The 21,107-nt window shown below is 46.8% G+C and overlaps 1 protein-coding gene across 7 annotated transcripts in view; it reads left to right on the forward strand.

Annotated features, from left to right (window-relative positions):
• The window catches only part of GDPD5 (glycerophosphodiester phosphodiesterase domain containing 5), a 217,664-nt gene that overhangs the window by 52,934 nt on the left and 143,623 nt on the right, over positions 1–21,107 (forward strand). The window contains exon 1 of one of the 7 annotated variants that reach the window (XM_084842424.1): positions 8,483–8,586. The exons of the other annotated variants lie outside the window; for them this stretch is intronic. The gene's annotated coding sequence lies outside the window, so the exon portion shown is untranslated. Of the gene's footprint in view, positions 1–8,482; positions 8,587–21,107 lie in introns of those variants that run through there. 7 annotated transcript variants of the gene reach the window in all.

The raw sequence follows: 21,107 nt of genomic DNA on the forward strand, positions 1-21,107 counted from the left end.
TGAAAATTCCAGTAACTAAGGGTGCACTCCTATGCATGTTTAGACAGAGAAAAGGCCTACAATTCCCAGCATGCCTCATGGTTGGAGCATGCTAGGAGATAATAGGACTTTTTCTCTCTAAACATGCATAGGATTGCGCTCTATTCTAAAATAGCTACCAGCCATCGAAGTTCATTAAGGAAGCATTTTCACATAGCAAACTGTACAAAAGCCCGGAGAGAAGGTCTTGGATTTCCAAAGAGCTGCTTGCTGTGTTAAAAAGGCATGCTCACATGCACACACACAAAACCACAAACAGCGTTTATTTGAAACCAGCAACCAATCTGAAGCTTCCACTGTGAACTTCAGAGATGCATGGGGTTGCACATCCTTAATTTCAGTCACTCCCGGGTCACGCGAGGGCAGTGTTTACATCCTGTAATTAACATCTTCAGTTTTACAGCCCAACCAGCTCTGAATGTAAGTTGCATCTGGTTAAATGCAGCCAGTGTTTTCTGTGAGGAAAGGTGCCATTAGTTCAGGCCATTCATTTCTGTCCTAATGTGCCAGGATGATTTTTACAATCTGGGAAAGGAAGTGAAGCGAAATCGGTGATCTCCATCAGGCAGAAGCAGGGAAAAGCAGCTGTCTTAACCCTGGCTGGGATCCAAAGAGCTATTTTAGGTCTGACTGAAGCCTGGGGCATGCTCCCTGGGATTTTTGACTTATTTTCTAGGAAAAGAATCCTCCCCCCACCCCAAATTCAAACTGCTTTTAAAAGTCCCATTTCAAAGAGGGATTGCATTGTGGCATGGTGGGTAGCGTTGGTGGTGGAGGCTGCTGTTCAAGCAATGTGATTCCAAAGGTCTCCAGGGTTTCGGTGCTGTCTACAGTAGGGCTGGGCAAACCAATACCCTCTAGATTTTGGACTACAATTCCCTTCAGCCTCAGCAAGCATTGCCAGTTGTCAGGGACGATAAAGCTTGGGACCTGGCTACCTGAAAGAATGCCTTCTCCCATACGAGCCTGCCCTGGGTTTCAGGACTTCCTGGGGAGGCTGTTCTCTTGGTCCTGCCTCCATCAGAGGCCTGTTTGGTGGACACATGAGAAAGGGCCTTCTCGGTGGCCACTCTCAAGCCGTGGAACTCCCTGCCAAGGGAGGCTGGGTTGGCTCCCTCTTTGCTGTCCTTCTGCCAGCAGGCACAGACATTTTTATTCAAACAGGCCTTTGGCATGTAAGCTGGTTTCACAGGTTGAGTGCTGCTTTTATTCTTTTATAGTGGTTGTGGTTTTTTTTTTAAATTTGTGTTTTTAATGTGTGTGTGATTTAATTAGGTTTTTATTTTTTAAAGGTGGCTTTTATTGTTGTTAGTCGCCTTGAGTGCCATTTCCTGGCGATAGGAGTTGTAGTTCAAAACATCAGGAACGCCCCAGGTTGGGGAATTGCCGGTATAGAGTAAAAAGTCTCTTCCAAGTAAGGAAAATAGCATCAATTGGAGGAGGAGGCTCCTGGCTTCCTTTTGGCTCTTGATGTGCCACAATTTGATGTAGCATAAAGTTCTGCAGGCGGATGGGTTACGAGTGCAAACCTGCTTGTCAGGCCAGTGTTTGGATGTTGCAGTAAATGTCAGACATGTGGTGAACATTGAGATTCCTGGCAATAGGAGATCTAGTCCAAGTTTTGTTAGGTCATGATACTTGTGTGTTGACATTTAGAGCTATGGCCATGATGGCTAAACATTCTTTACTGTATACGGGAAGTAGTGGAGGCTGGTGGCTACGATGTCAGTGGGGTGGAGAGGCCACCCCTGGTGACAGTCAGAGCCAGTCAGAATGGTAAAGGAGCGATCCAAGGCGTGAGGCTCCTTTAGAGCTCTGACTGAAACCCGGAGCGGTTTCTGACATCGGAGCCACCAGCCTCTACTGATGAGAAGGAAGGAATTTAGACACTCGCTGAAGGCACCTGATTGCCTTTTCACATTAAAAAAAAATTCTCCCAAAGAAATGGCACTCAAGACTGCTAACAATAATAACCAAAATTAAGGTAAAACTTCAATTAAAACAGTCATAAAACAAATACATTAACAGCAATATTAAAAAAGCAAAATCAAAATGTTACATTTTTACTCTATTTTAATGTATTATTTTAATCAATTTTAATTGTGCCTGTAAGCTGACTTGAGTGCCATTTTTTGGTAGAAAGGCAGGGTCTGAATCAAATCAGATAAATAAAAGAATAAAAAGAGCACCCAACCCAACAGACTAGTTTCCATGGCAAAGGCCAGCTTGAATAAAAAGGTCTTTGCCTGCCGGTGGGAGGACAGCATAGAGGAAGCCAACCTAGCCTCCCTTGACAGGGAGTTCCAAAGGTTGTGAAAGTCAGAATTTTCTGACATTTTTATTTGCTCTCTTAAAGTCTTAGGAATTAGTGATATGCATCAAACATAAAACAGATTTCTGACACTGCCCACAATACATAGACATATAGATTAGAAACACACGTTTTGGCTTCCCACCAGCTAGGAAGTTTAAATTTAGTGTGCCAAAATATAATGGATGAGCAGCCTTGTATGTAACCTAAGCATGCAGTATGATTTGGGTTTTTTTCTCCGCCTCCTCCTCCTCCTCCTCCTCCTTCTTCTTCTTCTGTCAGATTTCAAAATGAAACACAATTTCCTGCCTGATTCAAAGTCACTATCAAGTGCCTCATTAGCCAAGCCAAAAATAGAATTTCTTGGGTTCTGAGTCTTGAGCACTGGAATGGCTTTTGGCAGCTGTTGCAGGATGTGCTGAAATCTCCTATGAGGGGAAAATGGTATTGTTATGCCTGTATTGTTGTTGCTCTGTTCAGCAGAGTGCTGGTTTAATACTCCAGCATAACCAGTTGGTGATCCATCAGTGCAAAGTCATGGCCAGGGCAGCCTTTCCCAACTGAGTGCCCTCCAGATGTGGAGTTGGACTACAACTTCAGTTGGCATGGCCAATGGCTTGGGGCAAGCTGGGTTAGGAGATGGTCTCCTGATAGTTAGTCATCTCTCTCTGATCTGGGTTGCATGGAATGAAAACCCAAAGGATGGTTGCGCATGAGTTGAATATGGGTTGTTGTCGAATTGTGGGTTTTCACTTCCGAACCCTGCACTACTGTTTAACTATGGGTTGTTAGCCACAAATATCCCAGAGTTCACAACCCAGCAACAAACCATGGGTTCTCTTCCTGGGTTGTTGTTGGTTAACAACCCATAGTTAAACCATAGTGCAGGGTTTGCACGTAACGACAACCCACGATTCAACAATAACCCATACTCAACCCATACTCTGGGTTGTCGTTACATGCGAACCAGGTCTCTGTGTTTAGATGAGGTGCCTTCTCTGAGCTCTGATGGGTGATACTGCTCAAGCTGAGGAGAGGAGCGGAAGGAGAAGCAGAAGGCAGAAAAGTAATTGGCAGTCTTGAGCGGCAGGGGTCAAGAGGGGAGAGAAAGCTCAGTTTTTAGCTGGTGGTGCTGAGTCGTGAGAGAAGCTCTCAAAATTGCTCTCTGAAGGTTCCACTGCCTGCAGGAAGAGAGCCTGTGTACTCATCCACATACTACATACTCTGCTTTACATAAAGTAAATATTTCAAAGAAACCGAAAGTCCCTCCTGCTGCATTTCTAGAGAAAATGAACCCCAGTGCTGTTCATGGAACATCTCGCTGCACAGGGAAGCAGAGAAAGTGGAACAGTATTTTTGTAGGAGGTACGTTTGTGTCTGGACTGTGCCATTGCACACCGCAAAGTGGAGGGATGGGATGGTGATTCTCATAATGAAATGCAAATCTTTTGTGGGTATTTTCAGGGAGGGGCGGTAGGGAGATAGTTAGAATTTTGGCTGCTATGCAGAGGAGTGAGGTTTAACCCTTGCAGTTTTCCCAATAGACACCTCCGCCCCAATACAGACAAACCTCTGCTCTTTCCTGCAGGGCAAAAACCACAAGTACTATAATTGGTATCTGTCTGTTCCCTCTCACAGCAGGCAAGTAGCAGCTTGGGTGTATGTGTGTGTGGGGGGGTGCTATTTGCTTTGGAGAAAAACTGCAGGCGACCCAGTCATGACTTTCACACTGTCTCATCTCATTCGCTGCTGAGAAGCAAGCCTCTGTTTGAAAGAGGATGGAGATGTGCAAACTGCTAGTGCTGAATTGCACAGCCGCCTCTTAACTGATGACCTTTTGGCTCCTGGAGAAAACTCTCTGCTGAACCCTTGCAAGATAGCTCTTTGCACTCTTTAGCGAGTGTAATCAGAACCGTTTTTAATGATTTGAAAGATGGTTGCTACTGACACCCCAGCCCCACCCCAGCAGGCGGAGATTCCATAGGTGCAGTGACAGGGATACTTCTCCATCCTGGAAAGCAAAAAAAGCAACATTATTTGGAAGGAATTGCAGCAGTGTGCTTTTAAATTGGCCCTCATCCACTCCCCTTTGTTGTAAGGTTGATGCTTTTACTGTACATTTTAGCTGTGGTTCCTGCATCTGAAAGAGTGCTTTTGTATGAGGCATTGAGTGTTCTCTCCCCCTGATTGCCATGTGTACAGCCTGGCTCAGATATCTGTAAATGGTCCCCAACCTTTGTGAGTCAGTGGGCACATTGGGGATTTTGAGAGTGCTCTCACAAAATGGCTGCCATGGGGGTGGAGCTTGCCCATTCATAAAATGGCTGCCGTGGTGGGCATGGCCAGTCACAAAACACTCATTTCCCAGAAGGCAAACTGGGACGACTAAAAGAAAAGCAATGTGCCAAAGAACCTAAGGACAAGACAGCGATTGGACCTGCACTTCAAAACATGTAACCACTCTTTCGAACCAAGTAAAGATGGTGCTTGAGGGCAGCCCTTTGCTTTACAGCATGCCGGCTGCCCAGCTAATTAAAAGAAATCTTAAGAAAAAGGTCAGGAGAGGCAAAGAGCCAAAGGAGGTGTTTGTGAGCACACCGGAGGTCACGGGCCCAGCGTTGGAGACCTGAAAGCTAGAGCGCACCTTGGAAGGTATTTTTTCCTGGATACCTGTAGTCTGCAAGCAGACGGAACTCTAGTCCTTGCTGGTTGAGATGATTTTTTAAACTAATATTCTGTTAGTTTCTTATTGTAGTGTGGGCCTTAGCTGATGAGAGCCTAAAGAGATATTTCCTCTGGGCAGGTAATAGTTTTAAGGTATTTCTTTCTTCCACCTCCCAATCATCTGAGATAGAATAACGTCTGTCATATAATAGCTGCCAGATTTGTGGATGTCTGGGTGGCGATTCATCTGTCACACTCATCTGAATCTCTGCTGGGGAGTGACAGCTGTGCCCAGGGCTGCTGATGTTGTAGATTCCTCCATCAAAGAGGTGGTTGGACTAAATGACCTCCAAGGTACCTTCCAACTCTAAATTCTATTAGCTGTGTTCCAGGACCAGTTAGACAGAGTGATCAAGAGACGCTTGAATCTGCTGGGTTCTTCAGTTCTAAATGACATTGAATGACTAGGCTCAGTATTTTTAAAAATTGGTAATAAAACATCAGACTTGCTCATCTGCTCTGCAGTTCTGTGAGAGAATGCGCTTCTCATGTCACCCTTTGGAAGAACCAAGCAGATGGAATTTCCTCACTCCCTCAACTTGCCATTCATTATCGCAATCTTTAAACCAGGCACGGCGTTCAGAAGTCAGAGATGATCTTTCGCACAAGCTCCTTTAATGAGAAAATACTTTCATGATGACTCTCTTATCTCCTCCCTGATTTTTCTTCTTCTTGCTAAGCTGTCAGGCCAAAAGTTAATACACAGACAAATTATTCTGTGTGTGTGACTAAAGATCCTTTAATTAACAAACACACACACTTAACCTTGTCCTAAGCTTTAGCCTGAACAAAAAATTTCTTCTGGAGAAGCAAGAAAGAATGCAGAGTCAGGGTGATGCTTCCTACTAAATGCAGTGAGGGCTAATCACATGTTATTATAGTAGTCTCTAGGCCATGGCAAGTTGGCTGTGTATATGTAGTGCTATGTCTAGGATTCACATTTTGCTCATTTTGTGGTACAGCCAAGGACAACCCCTGAACTTCCCAGATCAGGTTTTTCTTTCAACACTTGGGGCACTTCTACACCAGCCTAAAATCCTGCACTTAAAACGGTGCTTTCTGCTTCCATTTTAAATGCAGGATCACAACTGACTCCCTTTACACGCGCTCCCTTCCCCCCCTTCTCTTCCCCCCCTTCTCCCCATATCGGAGTCTTCCATTATCTTTCATTGACCTCGCTCCTCTTCTTGCTGCTTTAACTCTTTGCAGCTGAACACAATGGGGTAATTTGATAGCTCATTATCTGAGATCTTTTTAAAAACAGAACAAAGGGGATTTAGTGCAGGAGGATCACGGAGTCATGTGAAGAGCCTGCAAGCTTCTGTGAAGGAGCAATCTCAATTGCAGGATAAAAGCTCTGTGTGATGAAGCTCTTGGTTTTGGAACTGGAGTAAGGAGGCCTGATTTCTATTTACAGTAGCGGCATAAGCATTGACCCCTTGTGGTGTGGCCCACACTGTGCCAGTAAGGAGAGCATATTGAAAGCACGTAGATTTATTTTATTTTATTTATTGCATTTATACACCGCCTTTCTCCCTCTCGCAAGGAACTCAAGGCGGCTTACATTATCCTCCTCCTCACCGTTGTATCCTCACAACAACAACCCTGTGAGGTAGATTGGGCTGAGAGTCTGTGACTGGCCCAAAGTCACCCAGTGAGCTTCCATGGCCAAGTGGGGACTAGAACCCGGATCTCCCGGCTCCCAGTCCGTCACTCTCACCACTACACTACATGAAGCGGTTGCTTCTAAAGCAAATGCCTGAGGGCAACATCTGTGTGAGAAGGAACCACACCACCCATGTGATTTGTTCATCCATATGTTGTTGCAGCTGCATGGGAAGGGGAGAAACCACAGGGGAAAAGCACCAGACCCATTACTGCTAGAGATATGAAAGCATGAGAAAATAACTGAAAATGTTTTTGGGGAAACCATTTTCTCTCCATTTTTCCAGAAGTTCCTGAAAACCTCCAGAAAAGGACATTTGATTTCCCCCCCCATCTCCACCCCATCCATTTTTTCCTGGTCGTTTCCCCAAGCCCTCACATCTCTAGCTACCATTGGTAAGGAGTGACTTTGCTCGTAGATCTTTGCCTCTTTCTTCCTAGAGGGTATCAAAGAATGAGAGTAGCTTTTGCTAATGTTAGTGCAGCCTTCCGCAACCTCATCCACTCCACATATATTGGACTGCAACTCCCATCATTCCCAGCCAGCATGGCCATTGAGGGTAATGGGAGTTGCAGTCCTCATACAGTAATAAAGAGAATCTCTTCCCCCTCCCCCTTGCCCCTAAATATCTCTTGAAAGCACTTTGACTAAATAGATGTTGGCGTCATCTGCTAAGTGAGTTGATGATTCCCTGGTGGTTCCTCTTCGTGAAGGGCAGATGAAATGGCCACTGATGAAATGGATTTGCAAATGACCTTTCTCCTCCTCTTCTTGCACACTCATTTCCCCTAAGATGACCTGCTCTTGGAAGTGAATATTTATCATAACCTTCATGGGGATTCCTTGGGTCCAGAACTTGTCATTCATTCATTCCAAGGAATGGCTCCAGAGCAGCCCTCCCCCAAACCGGTGCCCTCCAGATGGGTTGGACCATCATCCCATCCCATCATTCCCAGCCATCATGACCCCTCAGTAGCTGTAGTAGCTGGGGATGATGGGGTTGTAGTCCAGCACATCCAAAGGGTGCTGGGTTGGGGAAGGCTGCTCTGGAGAATGTATAGTAAGTAAGGAGTGCCTCTGAGGACATGGAGAGTGCACCTTCCCTCACCACAGTATGATCCAAATCCATCCAGCATCTTGGGATTTACATGATGGGACCTTCAGGGGTGGCAGATGATGTTGCATTGAATGGGAGAGCTGGGCAGGTGGCAACAGACTGAAATTCAGCAAGGAGAGATGAATCATGGTGCACTTTGGAACAGAAGAAGGAGGAGCACAGGAATGTGAGAAATGCAGGAGGAGGATGGCCAGGCACAGTGCTTCAGGGGGAGATTCATGGCTATGAGCAAGCAGTGTGGCCCAAAAAGCCCCTGTCCCTGTAAGAAATCGCATAGGGAAGGCCTGCAGCTGCCTTCTCCAACCTGGTGCCTGCCAGATCTTCTGGAATACAACTCCCATCACCCCAGCCAGCATGGCCGATGGCCAGGAATGTTGGGAGTTGTCGTTGAAAACATCTGGAGGACTCCAGGTTGGGAAAGGCTAGTTTACAGGAAAGGTTAAAGGCTTTGCCTAAAGCCGGGGTGGGCAGGCTTCCAGCATGTACTTTGTTATTTTATTTTAACCGGAAGGCCGACCAGCTGGAGTCAGGTGCAAAATGGTGGCTCAAGGCTGACGTACACCAAGTAGCATTAAGGAACGGGGTGCTTCTGAACTCGTGGCTTTAACCAAGGTTTTGCTTTCAGTATCGGAGCTGAACTCGCACAGAGACATTGCTCCCTTGAAGATACGCTCCTGGTTCTCTTCCTACCTGCTCCGCAGCTTTCTTCATTTCAGCACCCTAATCTAGGTGGGAAAAGTCATTTTGTTTTTGCTATTGTTAAAACAGTTGGGAGTCGGAATCCCTTGCCAGAACCCTTGCCAAGCTAGTGAGAATCACGTAGAGGTCTAGCAGTAGATTCCAGTCTACCTTCTGCCCACTCCTGGTCCAAAGCAGCAATGTTAAAACTTGTACTTCCATTAAGGACCCCTTTCCACATCAGCTTGCCGCTTGAGGAACTTATGGGTGTCGCAGAGGATTCTGGGATGTGTATTAGAGCTGGCACAGGCAGACTTTTCCCCCCCCCGAGAACCACTGAATCCACCTGTGGGAGCCCAGTGCCAAATGGTGGCTTGGAGGTGGAGCCTGTCCCGGTTTACTGATTATATATAAGCTGTTCATGGAACCTTTTTGGCTGAGGAGCGGGATAAAAATACTTTAAATTATATATATACATGGTATATATTTATATACACAGAGCATAGCATTAAATAATACATAACATAATATTAATTTTTAAAATCACTATATCGTTATCACCACCACCCTATGGAAAACGCCCCGTGAAAGAAGCTGTCCTAAAGAAAAGAAGATGATAGTGCTGTGTGTGTGTTGAAGTGGGCAGCTACGCTCCCAGCACTTTACCTCCTGGCCCGCTAGCACTCTGTGTCAACCCACACGCCCTGCAGCCTTAGCTCTGTGCTTCAAGGTTGCTACCTAGGGTGATACATCATATTAGAGGTAGGCATCTATGTATGTATTTAAAGCATCATTATTTTGCTACAGTTCAAAAAGACACACAAGGAAAAAGGAATGGGAAAGGGAGAGGGAAAAATTAAGCCTTCCAGCGGGGCTGGTGGAATGGTCCTTCTCTCCCTCTCATCTCCCTCAGCTCAGCTGCGTCGGCTGACTCTTCGGTCCAGTCCCTGTCCACCACGCTCTATAAAGCTGTAGCCAGCCTCAGAGTTGGCTCTGCAAATAATCTCACCAGAGAAGACTCTGTCAGGTTAAGCTCCTTCTCCTTTCCCCTGTACCCTTCAGCCTTTTGGACCCCGCCCCCCCATCTGCCTTGGACCACCTTACTGTCTTCGGCCCAGGGTTCAGCAATCTGGTGCCCTCCAGATGTTTTGGACTGCAACTCCCACAATCCCTGACTGTTGGCCATGCTGGCTGGGGGACTCTAGGAGTTGTAGTCCAGAACATTTGGAGGGCACCAGGTTGCCTTCCCCTTCTCGGGCCCTTCAGGCCTTAGACTGCTGCCTCTGGAATGCTGTTCCACCTATGCTGAAACTAGCTATGCCGTTCCAGCTGTGCTGGCTGGGGGATTCAGGGAATTGTAGTCCAACATATCTGGAGGGCCCCAGGTTGGAAAAGGCTGCTCCAGACAACACACTGCTGGCTTCCAGCACCTGAGACTGGCAACGAGCTCTCCCCATAGAGCCCCAAACCAGGATACTTGTGGGAGGGAGGGATTTGCTGACAATTGATTTAAAAGGGTCGTGGAAAAACAATCCCTTGCGATCCCTTCCCATCTGAGTGTCCAGTGACATGTGAGGAGGAGGCCTGAAACGAGCTAGAGAGAACAGCTGTGGGCCTCCACCCTCTGAAACAAGACGGGGGAGGGCTTTGGGGTAAACTCTGGGCTGGCCCACGATGTTCCGTTGCCCCTCGCAACCCCACTGCATGACCTCAGACCTCGGGTTGCTTATGTGGTCAAGTCAGCCTGGCATAAGTTCTTGGGAGGAAGTTGTTGTTGTTGTTGTTGTTGTTGTTCAGTTGTGTCCGACTCTTCGTGACCCCATGGACCACAGCACGCCAGGCCTTCCTGTCCTGCGCTCTCTCCCGGAGCGTGCTCAAGTCCATATTCATTGCATCGGTGATGCTATCTAGCCATCTGACGTCCCCTTCTCCTTTTGCCTTCAGTCTTTCCCAGCATCAGGGTCTTTGCCAGGAGGAATTTCTTTATCAATAAGAGCAATTGGAGGTGTTGGAGAAGCAATCCTAAGGAGGCTGTGGAAGCAACAAAAGGAATCCAGTAGCTCTGTATGTGTGTGGGGTGTGTGTCATGCGGGGGGGGGGGGGGAGACAGCAATAATACCAGCTGTGGAGAGAAAAAGAACAAGCGTTTTAATTTCCCAACTTGTGTTGAGTACGCAAGGGAAAGGGAAAAAATGGTTTCACATGTAAGTTATGCTGTTAGATCTGCCCACGTATCTGATAGAGTACAGTCTTTTTGGGAATATATGTCTACAGTTCTTATCCAGTTGAGGCAGTAGAACTGCTCAAATGGATTTTCAAATTAGTTCCTGGGAATTAAAAATAATATTTTTGTCTACATAGCCGGTACGGTTGCTGTCCCTTTCCTTTCTCTTTCCCCTTTCCCCTTTTCCCTTTCCTTTTCTTTCCTTGTCCTCGTCCTTTTAGGTTTTTGAAGACTGACTTGGCGCTGACTCCAGGTTTGAAGGTGGCCTTAGTAAGATGTACCACCTCCTACATCCATGGACTTCTGGCCAACATTTACATTTTTCTCCACACTGCCTCAGAGTAACAGTGGACTGGGGCATTGTGGGAAATTTTAAAGTGGAGGGAGGCTCCCAGAGCCAGCATCAGTGGGGGGCAGTACTATAGCACTTGCGTCCAGGATGCTGCGTGCCGGGTTTCCCCAACTTGGTGCCCACCAGATGGGTTGGACTTCAACTCCCATAATTGCCAGTGCTGTCTGGGAATGATGGGAGTTGCAGTCCAACCCATCTGGAAGGCACCAGGTTGGGGAAGGCTTCTGGGTGCTGACGCTGGCCCTGGAATGGCTATTGAGATATTTTTAGTGCAAATGAAGTGGTGATCCAACAGCATCCCATTTCATTCCGATTAGGTAATTGTCTGGCTCCCACAGATTTTGAGCCGGCTTTCAGCTTATTCGGGAGGCGTTAATTGGGTGCTCCTGTGAACAGTAGCAGCTCAAGCAGTGGAGTGTCTAAAGAGCTTGCAAACACTTCTGCAGGAGAAAAAAAATAATTTTTGGTATCCCTGATTTGTTCCCCAGTGTGTGAGATTGGAAGTAATCTTCTAATGAGTTCATAACAATTGCAAATGTGTTTCTCGCCCAATTATCCAGATCTTAAATAGGCCTCACAATAGTATGTGTGTATTTAAAATGTCATGGATATCCATGAAAAACACATCTGGCTAATTGGCCATGAATTGTATGCCTCTTCTCTCAAAGATTAATTTACTGGGGTTGTCTTTTTGGGGGGTGGGGGTTACATTTGCAGTAGAGATGGAATGTTTCTGATACCATATCCTTTTCTAATAGCTGGTGAACTTTTTTTCCATCTGCATCGTCGAGCTTGATGCATTCTGTTCTATTTATTTGGAATGCTTTATTACCTGCTCTTCAACAAACGTTCTGAGCTAGGAAAGGAAAGGTTCCTCCTGTGCAAGCACCGAGTCATTGCTCACTCCTAGAGGGATGCTGCTTTCACTGGTGTTTTCATGGCAGACTGTAGTGGGGTGGTTTGCCATTGCCTTCCCCAGTCGTGACTACCTTTCCCCCAGCAAGCTGGGTAGTCATTATACCGACCTCGGAAGGATGGAGGGCTGAGTCGACCGGAGCCGGCTACCTGGGACCCAGCTTCTGCTGGGATTGAACTCAGGTCATGGGGAGAGTTTTGGTTGCAGTACTGCCACCTACCACTCTGCGCCACACTAGACTGGTTGAGAAATTGGCCACAATAAACACTATTTGCTAGACTTGGGCCAAGCAATAGTCTTCGCCCTTTTAAAACCAACTCCCCTAAGCCCCAGCTAGCATGGCCAGGGATGGTCCAAAACAATAAAGGTTGCCTACTTTTGATGTTCTATGTTGTGAAATGAGAGGGGCCCAGGCTGCTGTTGCCCCACAGATGATAACGCAGTCCTATGGCAATAATGTTTGAACAACATTGTCTGACGTAAATGTGTACTTGGCAGCTCAGCTAGGGTGAGTAGAAATGTGGTCCTGAGTGATCTGAGGAGTACCAGCACCTCTTCTGTTTCTTGGCCTGCTTTATGTTCCTTCCTAAACAAGTATGCACTTTTAAGTCCAGCAGTGACTAGCACCCAGGATGGGAACTTTAATACTCCAAAAGCAGTCTACAACGGGAGGTTGAAGAGGGAAAGGTGGAGAGATGAAAGTGGGGAGGAAAGCAGTGGGGCAGGGGATGGTGGTGGTTGGGTGTGCAAGTCTAGTTCAATGTCTAAACCAGAGGGAGAGGAAAGAGCAGCTGGGAGCCCCTCTCATTGTGCTTGGATACAGCTCCAGCCAAGAATCTCACCCCTCCCTTGAGCCCCCAGCTGCAGTTGATGATGCCACCAGAAGGAGAATAAGCAGCGGTCAGGACCCCTCCATTTTGATTAGACTCAGCTCCATGACCTACTGAATTACTGCCTGTCTTGCAGATGTGAAGGGCTTTGGAGAACAGAAAGTCAAGACAGTGTAAACTAGGTGTAGGCAACCTGGTGCCCTACAGATGTTGGTGGACTGCAACTCCCATCATCGCCATCCAACAGCCAGGGAATGTGGGAGTTGTAGTCCAAAACATCTGGCAGGCACCCGGTTGCATACCCCTGGTGTAAACCATACCTGAAACGCCATGGTGTTCACATTCCAAAATCTGCCCATTGTTAGAACAGAGCTTAACAGACTACTGTAAATCGAGACTCAAGTATGTCGCGCAGACCCGTGGACTTGCCAGGTATGTTGTCTTCCGGGAGGACAGATTAGAGACAGGACTGAAAGGTTGCCTGCACTCATAAAGCACACTGATAGGTATCCCTTTCTTCTCATCCATGTGGGAACAAATGATACCGCCAAGCGGAGCTACGAAGAAATCATGTCAGACTTTGAAGCTTTGGGAAGGAAACTCAAGAACTTTGGGGCCCAAATAGTTTTCTCATCCGTCCTTCCAGTAGTTAGAAGAGGGATAGAAAGGGAACGAAAAATACTCTGGGTGAACGACTGGCTATGAAAGTGGTGCCAATGAGAGAGATTTGGATTCTGGGACCACGGGCTATACTTCCTGGAAGATGGGCTGTTGGCAAGGGACGGGTTGCACCTCACAAAGGATGGGAAGAATGTGTTTGGCCACAGTATGAAGAACTTCATCAGGAGAGCTTTAAACTGAATCCTACGGGGAAGGGAGATGTAATGTTGGGGGTAACAATGGACGTAGGCGTATGCACTGCAACGGAGAGAACAGCTCTGATAGCACCCAGTAATAGTCTTCAGACACATGTAGGAAGAAAGCCAGACTATGAAGCACATGGTCTTTGATGTCTATATACTAATGCCCAGAGTATGGGAAACAAACAAAATGAACTTGAACTCTTAATACAGGAGGGAAATTATGACTTGATAGGTATAACTGAGACTTGGTGGGATGACTCTCATGACTGGAATACAGCAATGGAAGGATATAACTTGTTCAAAAAGAACAGGAGGAACAGAAAGGGAGGTGGGGTTGCACTATATGTGAAAAATATATACTGTATCTCTGCACAGAAATACAGGAGGATGAGCTTGGTAGCCCCATCGAGAGCATCTGGATCAAAATAAATGGAGCAAAGAATAAATGGAACCTGGTGGTCAGAGTCTACTACCAGCCACCCAGTCAAGGAGAAGATGAGGATGAAACTTTTGAAAAGCAAATAGCCAGTGTTTTAAGGAAGCATGATGTAGTAGTCATGGGGGACTTCAATTTCCCCGATATTTGTTGGGAGACAAATTCTGCAAAACATGGCCCCTCCAGGAAATTCCTGACTTGTGTGGCGGATAATTTCCTCCTACAGAAAGTAGAGAAAGGAACTAGAGGATCGGCTATCCTTGACTTGATCCTAACCAACAGAGATGACTTAGTGGATAAAGTAGCAGTTACAGGAACTCTGGGGGAAAGCGACCATGGAAGCAAAAGCCGAGTGTAGTCAAATGCGTACCCTGGATTTTAGGAAAGCTGATTTTCATAAACTCAGAACAATGATCAGTAAGGTCCCATGGCAAGCGACGCTAACGAGAAAAGGAGTCCAAGATGGGTGGGAGCTTTTAAAAAAGGAAATTCTCAAGGCACAATTACAAACCATTCCAACAAGAAGAAAAGGTGGAAGACAACAGAAGAAGCCAATGTGGCTTCACAAAAAGCTTAGGGATGACCTGAAAACAAAAAAGGACACATATAGGAAGTGGAAAGAAGGCCAAGTAACAAAGGAAGAGTACAGGCAGGTAGCACAGAATTGCAGGGATGGTGTCAGGAAGGCTAAATCTGAGAATGAGCTGAGGTTAGCGAGGGATGCTAAAAACAACAAAAAGGCTTTCTTCAGCTACGTGCACAGTAAAAGGCAGAGGAAAGAAATGGTTGTTCAGCTATTAAATAAGGATGGCAAAATGATAACAGATGACAAAGAAAAGGCAGAGGTGCTCACTTCCTACTTTGTCTCAGTCTTCTCCCAAAAGAGGGTCTATGACCCCCCTGGCAAAGGCTGAAGGGGCAGGATTGCAGCTTGAGATCGATAGGCATATGGTCAAGAAACACCTAATTACTTTGAATGAGTTCAAATCTCCAGGGCCAGATGAACTGCATCCTAGAGTAATAAAGGAACTGGCAGAAGAACTCTCAGAACCACTGTCTATTCTCTTTGAGAAATCATGGAGGATGGGGGAAGTGCCAGATGACTGGAGGAGGGCTAATGTTGTCCCTATCTTCAGAAGGGGTAAAAAGGAGGAACCTGGGAACTACAGACTCTAAAGCAATCCATGTGGAAGCACCTTGAAAACAATGCAGTGATTACTCGAAGCCAACATGGATTTGTCAAAAACAAGTCCTGTCAGACGAATCTGATCTCATTTTTTGATCAAGTAACCTCCCTTGTGGACCATGGGAATGCTGTAGACATCATATACCCCAACTTCAGCAAAGCTTTCGACAAAGTGCCCCATGATAACCTGATGAGCAAACTAGCTCAAAGTGGGCTAGATGAAACAATGATCCGGTGGATCCACAGTTGGCTACAGAATGGGACTCAAAGAGTGCTAATCAGTGGGATCTTCCCAAACTGGGGAGAGGTAACGAGCGGGGTACCACAGTTATGCACCTAGGAAAAAGAAACCAAATGCACAGTTACAAGATGGGGGATACGTGGCTCAACAACACTATAAGCGAGAAGGATCTTGGAATTGTTGTTGATCACAAGCTGAAGATGTGCCAACAATGTGATGTGGCTGCAAAAAAGGCCAATGCTCTTTTGGGCTGCGTTAATAGAAGCGTAGCTTCCAAATCCCCGGAAGTACTAGTTCCCCTCTACTCAGCACTGGTTAGGCCTCATCTGGAGTACTGTGTCCAGTTCTGGGCACCACACTTTAAGAAGGATGCAGTCAAACTGGAGAGGGTTCAGAGGAGGGCAGCGAAGATGATCAGGGGACCGGAAACAAAGCCCTATGAGAAGAGACTGAAAGAACTGGGCATGTTTAGCCTTGAGAAGACTGAGGGGAGATATGATAGCGCTCTTCAAGCACTTGAAAGGTTGTCACAGAGGGGAAGACCAGGATCTCTTCTTGATCATCCCAGAGTGCAGGACATGGAAGAATGGGCTCAAGTGACAGGAAGCCAGATTCCGGCTGAACATCAGGAAAAAGTTCCTGACTGTTAGAGCAATACGACAGTGGAACCCGTTACCTAGGGAGGTGGTGGGCTCTCCCACACTGGAGGCGTTCAAGATGAGGCTGGACAGCCATCTGTCAGGGATGCTCTGACTTGGATTCCTGCATTGAGCAGGGGGTTGGACTCGATGGTCTTGTAGGCCCCTTCCAACCCTACTATTCTGTGATTCTATACTGCTTTGGACCATCTGAGGATGGAGGTGGAAACAGGGGAAGGCATAAGGCAGGAAGGGGGAAAGTGTGGCTCTCTAGATGTTGTTGGACTACCACTCCCCTCACCCCTCTCCGTTGGCTATGGTGCCTAGGGCTGATGGGAATTGTAGCTCACCTCTGGCATAAGTAGGAATGGCTTGGGTGGGTGGGCGCAGCAGAATGCATCAGGGGCGGATGGGTACAAGGATTACCTTTGGTGGCCTGGACTGGTAGTTTGTAGTGTAAATCATTTTGAAGGATAATGTTCCTGTTACGCATATGAAGCTAACTATCTTTAAAGCCACTTTGGGAGGGCTCTGCCCTGCAAAGTAGCATACAAGTATTTCAGATAAATAGATATTCCCGGCTAAAAGGGTGGGTGCAAATTATAAGTCCATATTCCAGGGCTTGACTTGGGACTCTATTGACCATATGGTCTCTGGCTACTGCCAAGACTTTTTATGACCATATGATGCTGGCTTCATCTTGTGCAGTACTGTCTACTCTCACTGGTAGTGGCTCTCTAAGGTCCCGGTTGAGAGAGGTTTTCTCAAGCCCTTCTGTCAGGAATCTTTAATTGGATTGAACTTGGGTTTTGATTGAGCAATGCATGTGCTCTACTGATGATCTGTAGTCACTCCCCAAGCCCCTGGGAAACAGTCTGATGGGGTCCCAACTTTAGGTCCAGGGGAGGCCATCGTACTCCAAGGACTTCTCTTCCTGAAACGACTGGAGCTTAGGGGGGAAGGGCCCCAGTATCTGAATTGCTTGTCTGCAGCAAGATGTGGATGGAACATCAACCAGCCTTGTGTCAAAATATTGATGTTGGTTCCTGCAAGTGGTAATTTGAGAAAGGGGGCAGGGGAGGAAAGAAGACTGAAGAGGAGGTGGACTGAAAGGGGCCATTAGATGGCAACTGGGTTTTGGTGCACGTGTGTGAGAGATGAAGTTTTGCAGGATCCCTGTTGGAGTTTCTAATAATCCCATGGAAACCACTCTATTCCTCTTCAGTTGTGTTGATTCCCCCACCTCCTGCCCCCAAAGCAACACTTTGTCAGAGATGTGATGGTAAAAACTCTTTCTTTTTGGCTCTGGACCAGATCCAGCAGCACTGAAAACATCCAGGCAGCAGCACTTGGCAGCTTGTAGGGCAGCGGCTGTGAAAACATTTCCTCGCTTGCAAGTTGCGAGGCGTGTGTTTGTGGGCTGCTAATAGAGGACCCAGTGAGGGGGAGGATTTTGGAACTGGTGTCTGGTATTCACATGCTTGATAATATTAGAATATTCCTTGCTTGGGATCAGCATGAGACATACTTGGGCAGAGACGGATCCATTCAGCAGGAGAGTGTATGAATTGCCGAGATGTCCTAGCATGGTCTGGCACCCTCCTTTGCTCATGCTAGGACAGCTTTGCCCAGCCTGGTGCCCTCCACATGTTGTGGATTTCAACTCCCATCAGCCCCAGCCAGCATGGCCAATGGTTAGGCATGCTGAGAGTTGTAGTCCAAATGCGGTTCTGTACAAGCATGTGTAAAGTGATGCATGCTGGGGCACAAAATCCAAACTTCACCTATATGCTTATGGGATCTGAGCCAACGATGATGACGGACCAAGAAAGAGATCTTGGGGCTGTGGTGGACAGTTCGATGAGCATGTCGACCCAGTGTCCTGCTGCTGTGAAAAAGGCAAATTCCATGTTAGGCATAACTAGGAAAGGAATCAAAAATAAAAACTGCTAAGATGATGCTCCCCCTATACAAATCTATGGTGCGACCACACTTGGACACACTTGCTACAGTACTATGTACAGTTCTGGTAACCGCACCTAAAAAAGGACATTGTAGAGTTGGAAGAAGTGCAGAAAAGGGCAACTAAAATGATCAAGGGGCTGAGCAACTCCCCTACGAGGGAAGGCTACAACATGTGCATGGTGTGGAGAATGTGGACAGGAAGACATTTTTCTCCCTGTCCCGTAATACTAGAACCCAGTGGGGCCATCCCATGAAGCTGATTGGTGGAGATTCAGGGCAGATAAAAGGAAGTCCTTCTTCACACAGCGCAGAGTTAAACTAAGGAATTCACTACAAGATGTAGAGATGGCCACCAAATTGAATGGCTTTAAAAGGGGATTGGACAAGTTCCTGGAGGAGAAGGCTATCAATGGCTACTGATAACTGTATGCTACCTCCAGTATCAGAGGCAGTATGCCTACATATACCAGTTGCTGGGGAACATGGGCGGGAGGGTGCTGTTGCAGTCATGTCCTGCTTGTGGGTTTCCCATGGGCAGCTGGTTGGCCACTGTGTGAACAGAATGCTGGACTAGATGGACCCTTGGTCTGATCCAGCACGGCTCTTTTGTTCTTAAATATCTGGAGGGCTGCAGGTTGGGGAAGGCTGCGCTAAGGTATAGACCCAGTTGGGGAACCCAGGGCAGTAGCCTGCAGGTAGGAGCAGATCGATTCTTGATGGCTCCCAAGACTTTCCATATGAGGAAAGAAATGGGCTGCAATCAGTGAAACGCCTCATTCCTATTTAAAAAACGAGTGTTATCATGCCTGAAATCTCTTTCCTCTACCAAATTTCCATGCAACATACCAGCCTTGTTTCTGGTCCCTGCTGGTCATAATGGCCATTTTTCTGGTATGATTTATTAGAATAACTTATTACATCCTGCCTTGCCCCCCCCCACACACACAATGCAGCTGTTGATAAACTAACAACAGTGACAATACCCCTAATCAACAAAATGAAAAGATGGTGTAACAGATAAATGGAAGCACCAGAGCCGGCAAAAAGCACTCAGCTAATCAAACGCCCCTCCACCCCGCACATACACAGGACCTTCTTAACCAAAGAGATTTCAAAACTGGGGTGCAGCTCAAAGATGATACATCGTCTTTGACATCTGTTATTGACGGTGGTGCAAAATCAAAATTGGGACGGGGGATGGGAGCTGCCCATCCCTTTTCTCCCTGACTCACATGTTCATTGGCAAGTGTTTATATTATCATTCACCAAAAATGATTTTGGGATCTCCTGGGAGATGGTGTTTGTTCTCTCTCTCTCTCTCTCTCTCTCTCTCAGAAGTGAAGGTTGTTGGGTGTTGTGGGGTTCTCTCTCCTCCCCCCTCTGTGTTTTATGTGTGTTTTTACTGGTGCATGTTTCAAAAAATGTGAATAATTAATTCCCCCCTTGTCTTGTTTCCTGTTTTATTTCTGTACGTGTAATGCTAACTGGCGGAGACCTGAATCATTCATAGCCTGCGTTCCCCGTGGCAGTGCTGCGGGTGCCCTGGGAATTGGGAGTTGCAGGGCAGTGTCAGAAGTTCGGAGCCTGCTTTCAGAAGGCTGGGAGGGGCTCTCGGAAAAAGCACACGATCCCCAGGGAGGTGGTAAGCACGGAATGGAAATGTTTTAGCAGCCCAATTTCTGTCGCTTAGGACATTGGCTAGGTTTGAACTACTAATACTATCCAACTTTCCCTTGTGGGTTTCTGTTTTGTTGCCTGATGGCAGAGAAGATGAAATCACTACCAGGCGGAGAAGCTTTTCATAAGTTGGTCCTCTGGTTCTCTCCTCCACCCCCTTTTAGGCCGCAAATGACTAGTGCTGGTATGTGTGAGCAAGCAGGCCCCGGTCAAGGTTTTGTTGTGCATTGTTGTTGTTGTTATTTACCATTATTTCTATGCTAGTAACTTTTGTGCACTTGGTTGCAAGGCTGGATTAATATACTAGACAGGGCCCTTTATATGTGCTGTGTATAGCGAGGGGGGCACACTTTCCCCCCTGAAGGGTGGAACCTCTTGGTTAACTGGAGTGACACAGGTTTGATTAAATATTGGGCATGCTTTCTGGAGGACGCTCGCTCTATTTGGACTCTCCTGCCTTTTTAATATGGCTTTCCTGGAAGTCTGAATGTGGATTTGGCCCTGGCTGTGTTTGCAGGCTGGAGAAGCTCAAGGACACGAGCTGAGAGTTTTTCTGAACTCCGTGAGAGCTGGTGTAGGGCAGTCTTCCTTAGCCTAGTCCCCTCTAGAAGCTTTGGACTATGACTCCCAGCAGTCCTGACCATTGGCCATGCTGGCTGGGGCAGATGGGAATGGAAGTTTACTAAATCTGGAGGGCACCAAGTTTGGGAAGGCTGGTGTAGTGGCTAAGAGAGCCAGTGTGGTGTAGTGGCTAGAGTGTTGGACTGGGAGCCGGGAGATCCGAGTTCTAGTCCCCACGTGGGCCATGAAGCTCACTGGGTAACTTTGAGCCAGTCACAGACTCTCAGCCCAACCTACCTCACAGGGTTGTTGTTTTGAGGCTGAAATAGAGGATTATGTACACCACCTTGGGTTCCTTAAAGAGGAAAAAAGGCGGGATATAAATGTAATAAATAAATAAAAGAGACTGAGCTACAAATCAGGAGGCCCCCCCACTTCAGATCTCACCTCTGCCATAAGCATACTACATTGTCTTAGTCAAGGCACACTTGCTCAGCCTCATCCCCCCGCCGCCTGCCCACCCAATCTCCAATATGTGGGTTAATAAAACAGACCTACATTACAGGGTGGTGGTTGTAAGGATTACAAGAAGGTAATGGATGCAAAGTGCTTTGTCATTCGAAAGTGCTAAATCTGTACTTATTATTATTAATAATATTTGGAGCCTGGTTGGTCAGGGGCCT

Source organism: Heloderma suspectum, chromosome 3, assembly GCF_057233095.1.
Source record: "Heloderma suspectum isolate Gila_16-S chromosome 3, 16-S_ref, whole genome shotgun sequence".
NCBI lineage: Eukaryota > Metazoa > Chordata > Lepidosauria > Squamata > Helodermatidae > Heloderma > Heloderma suspectum.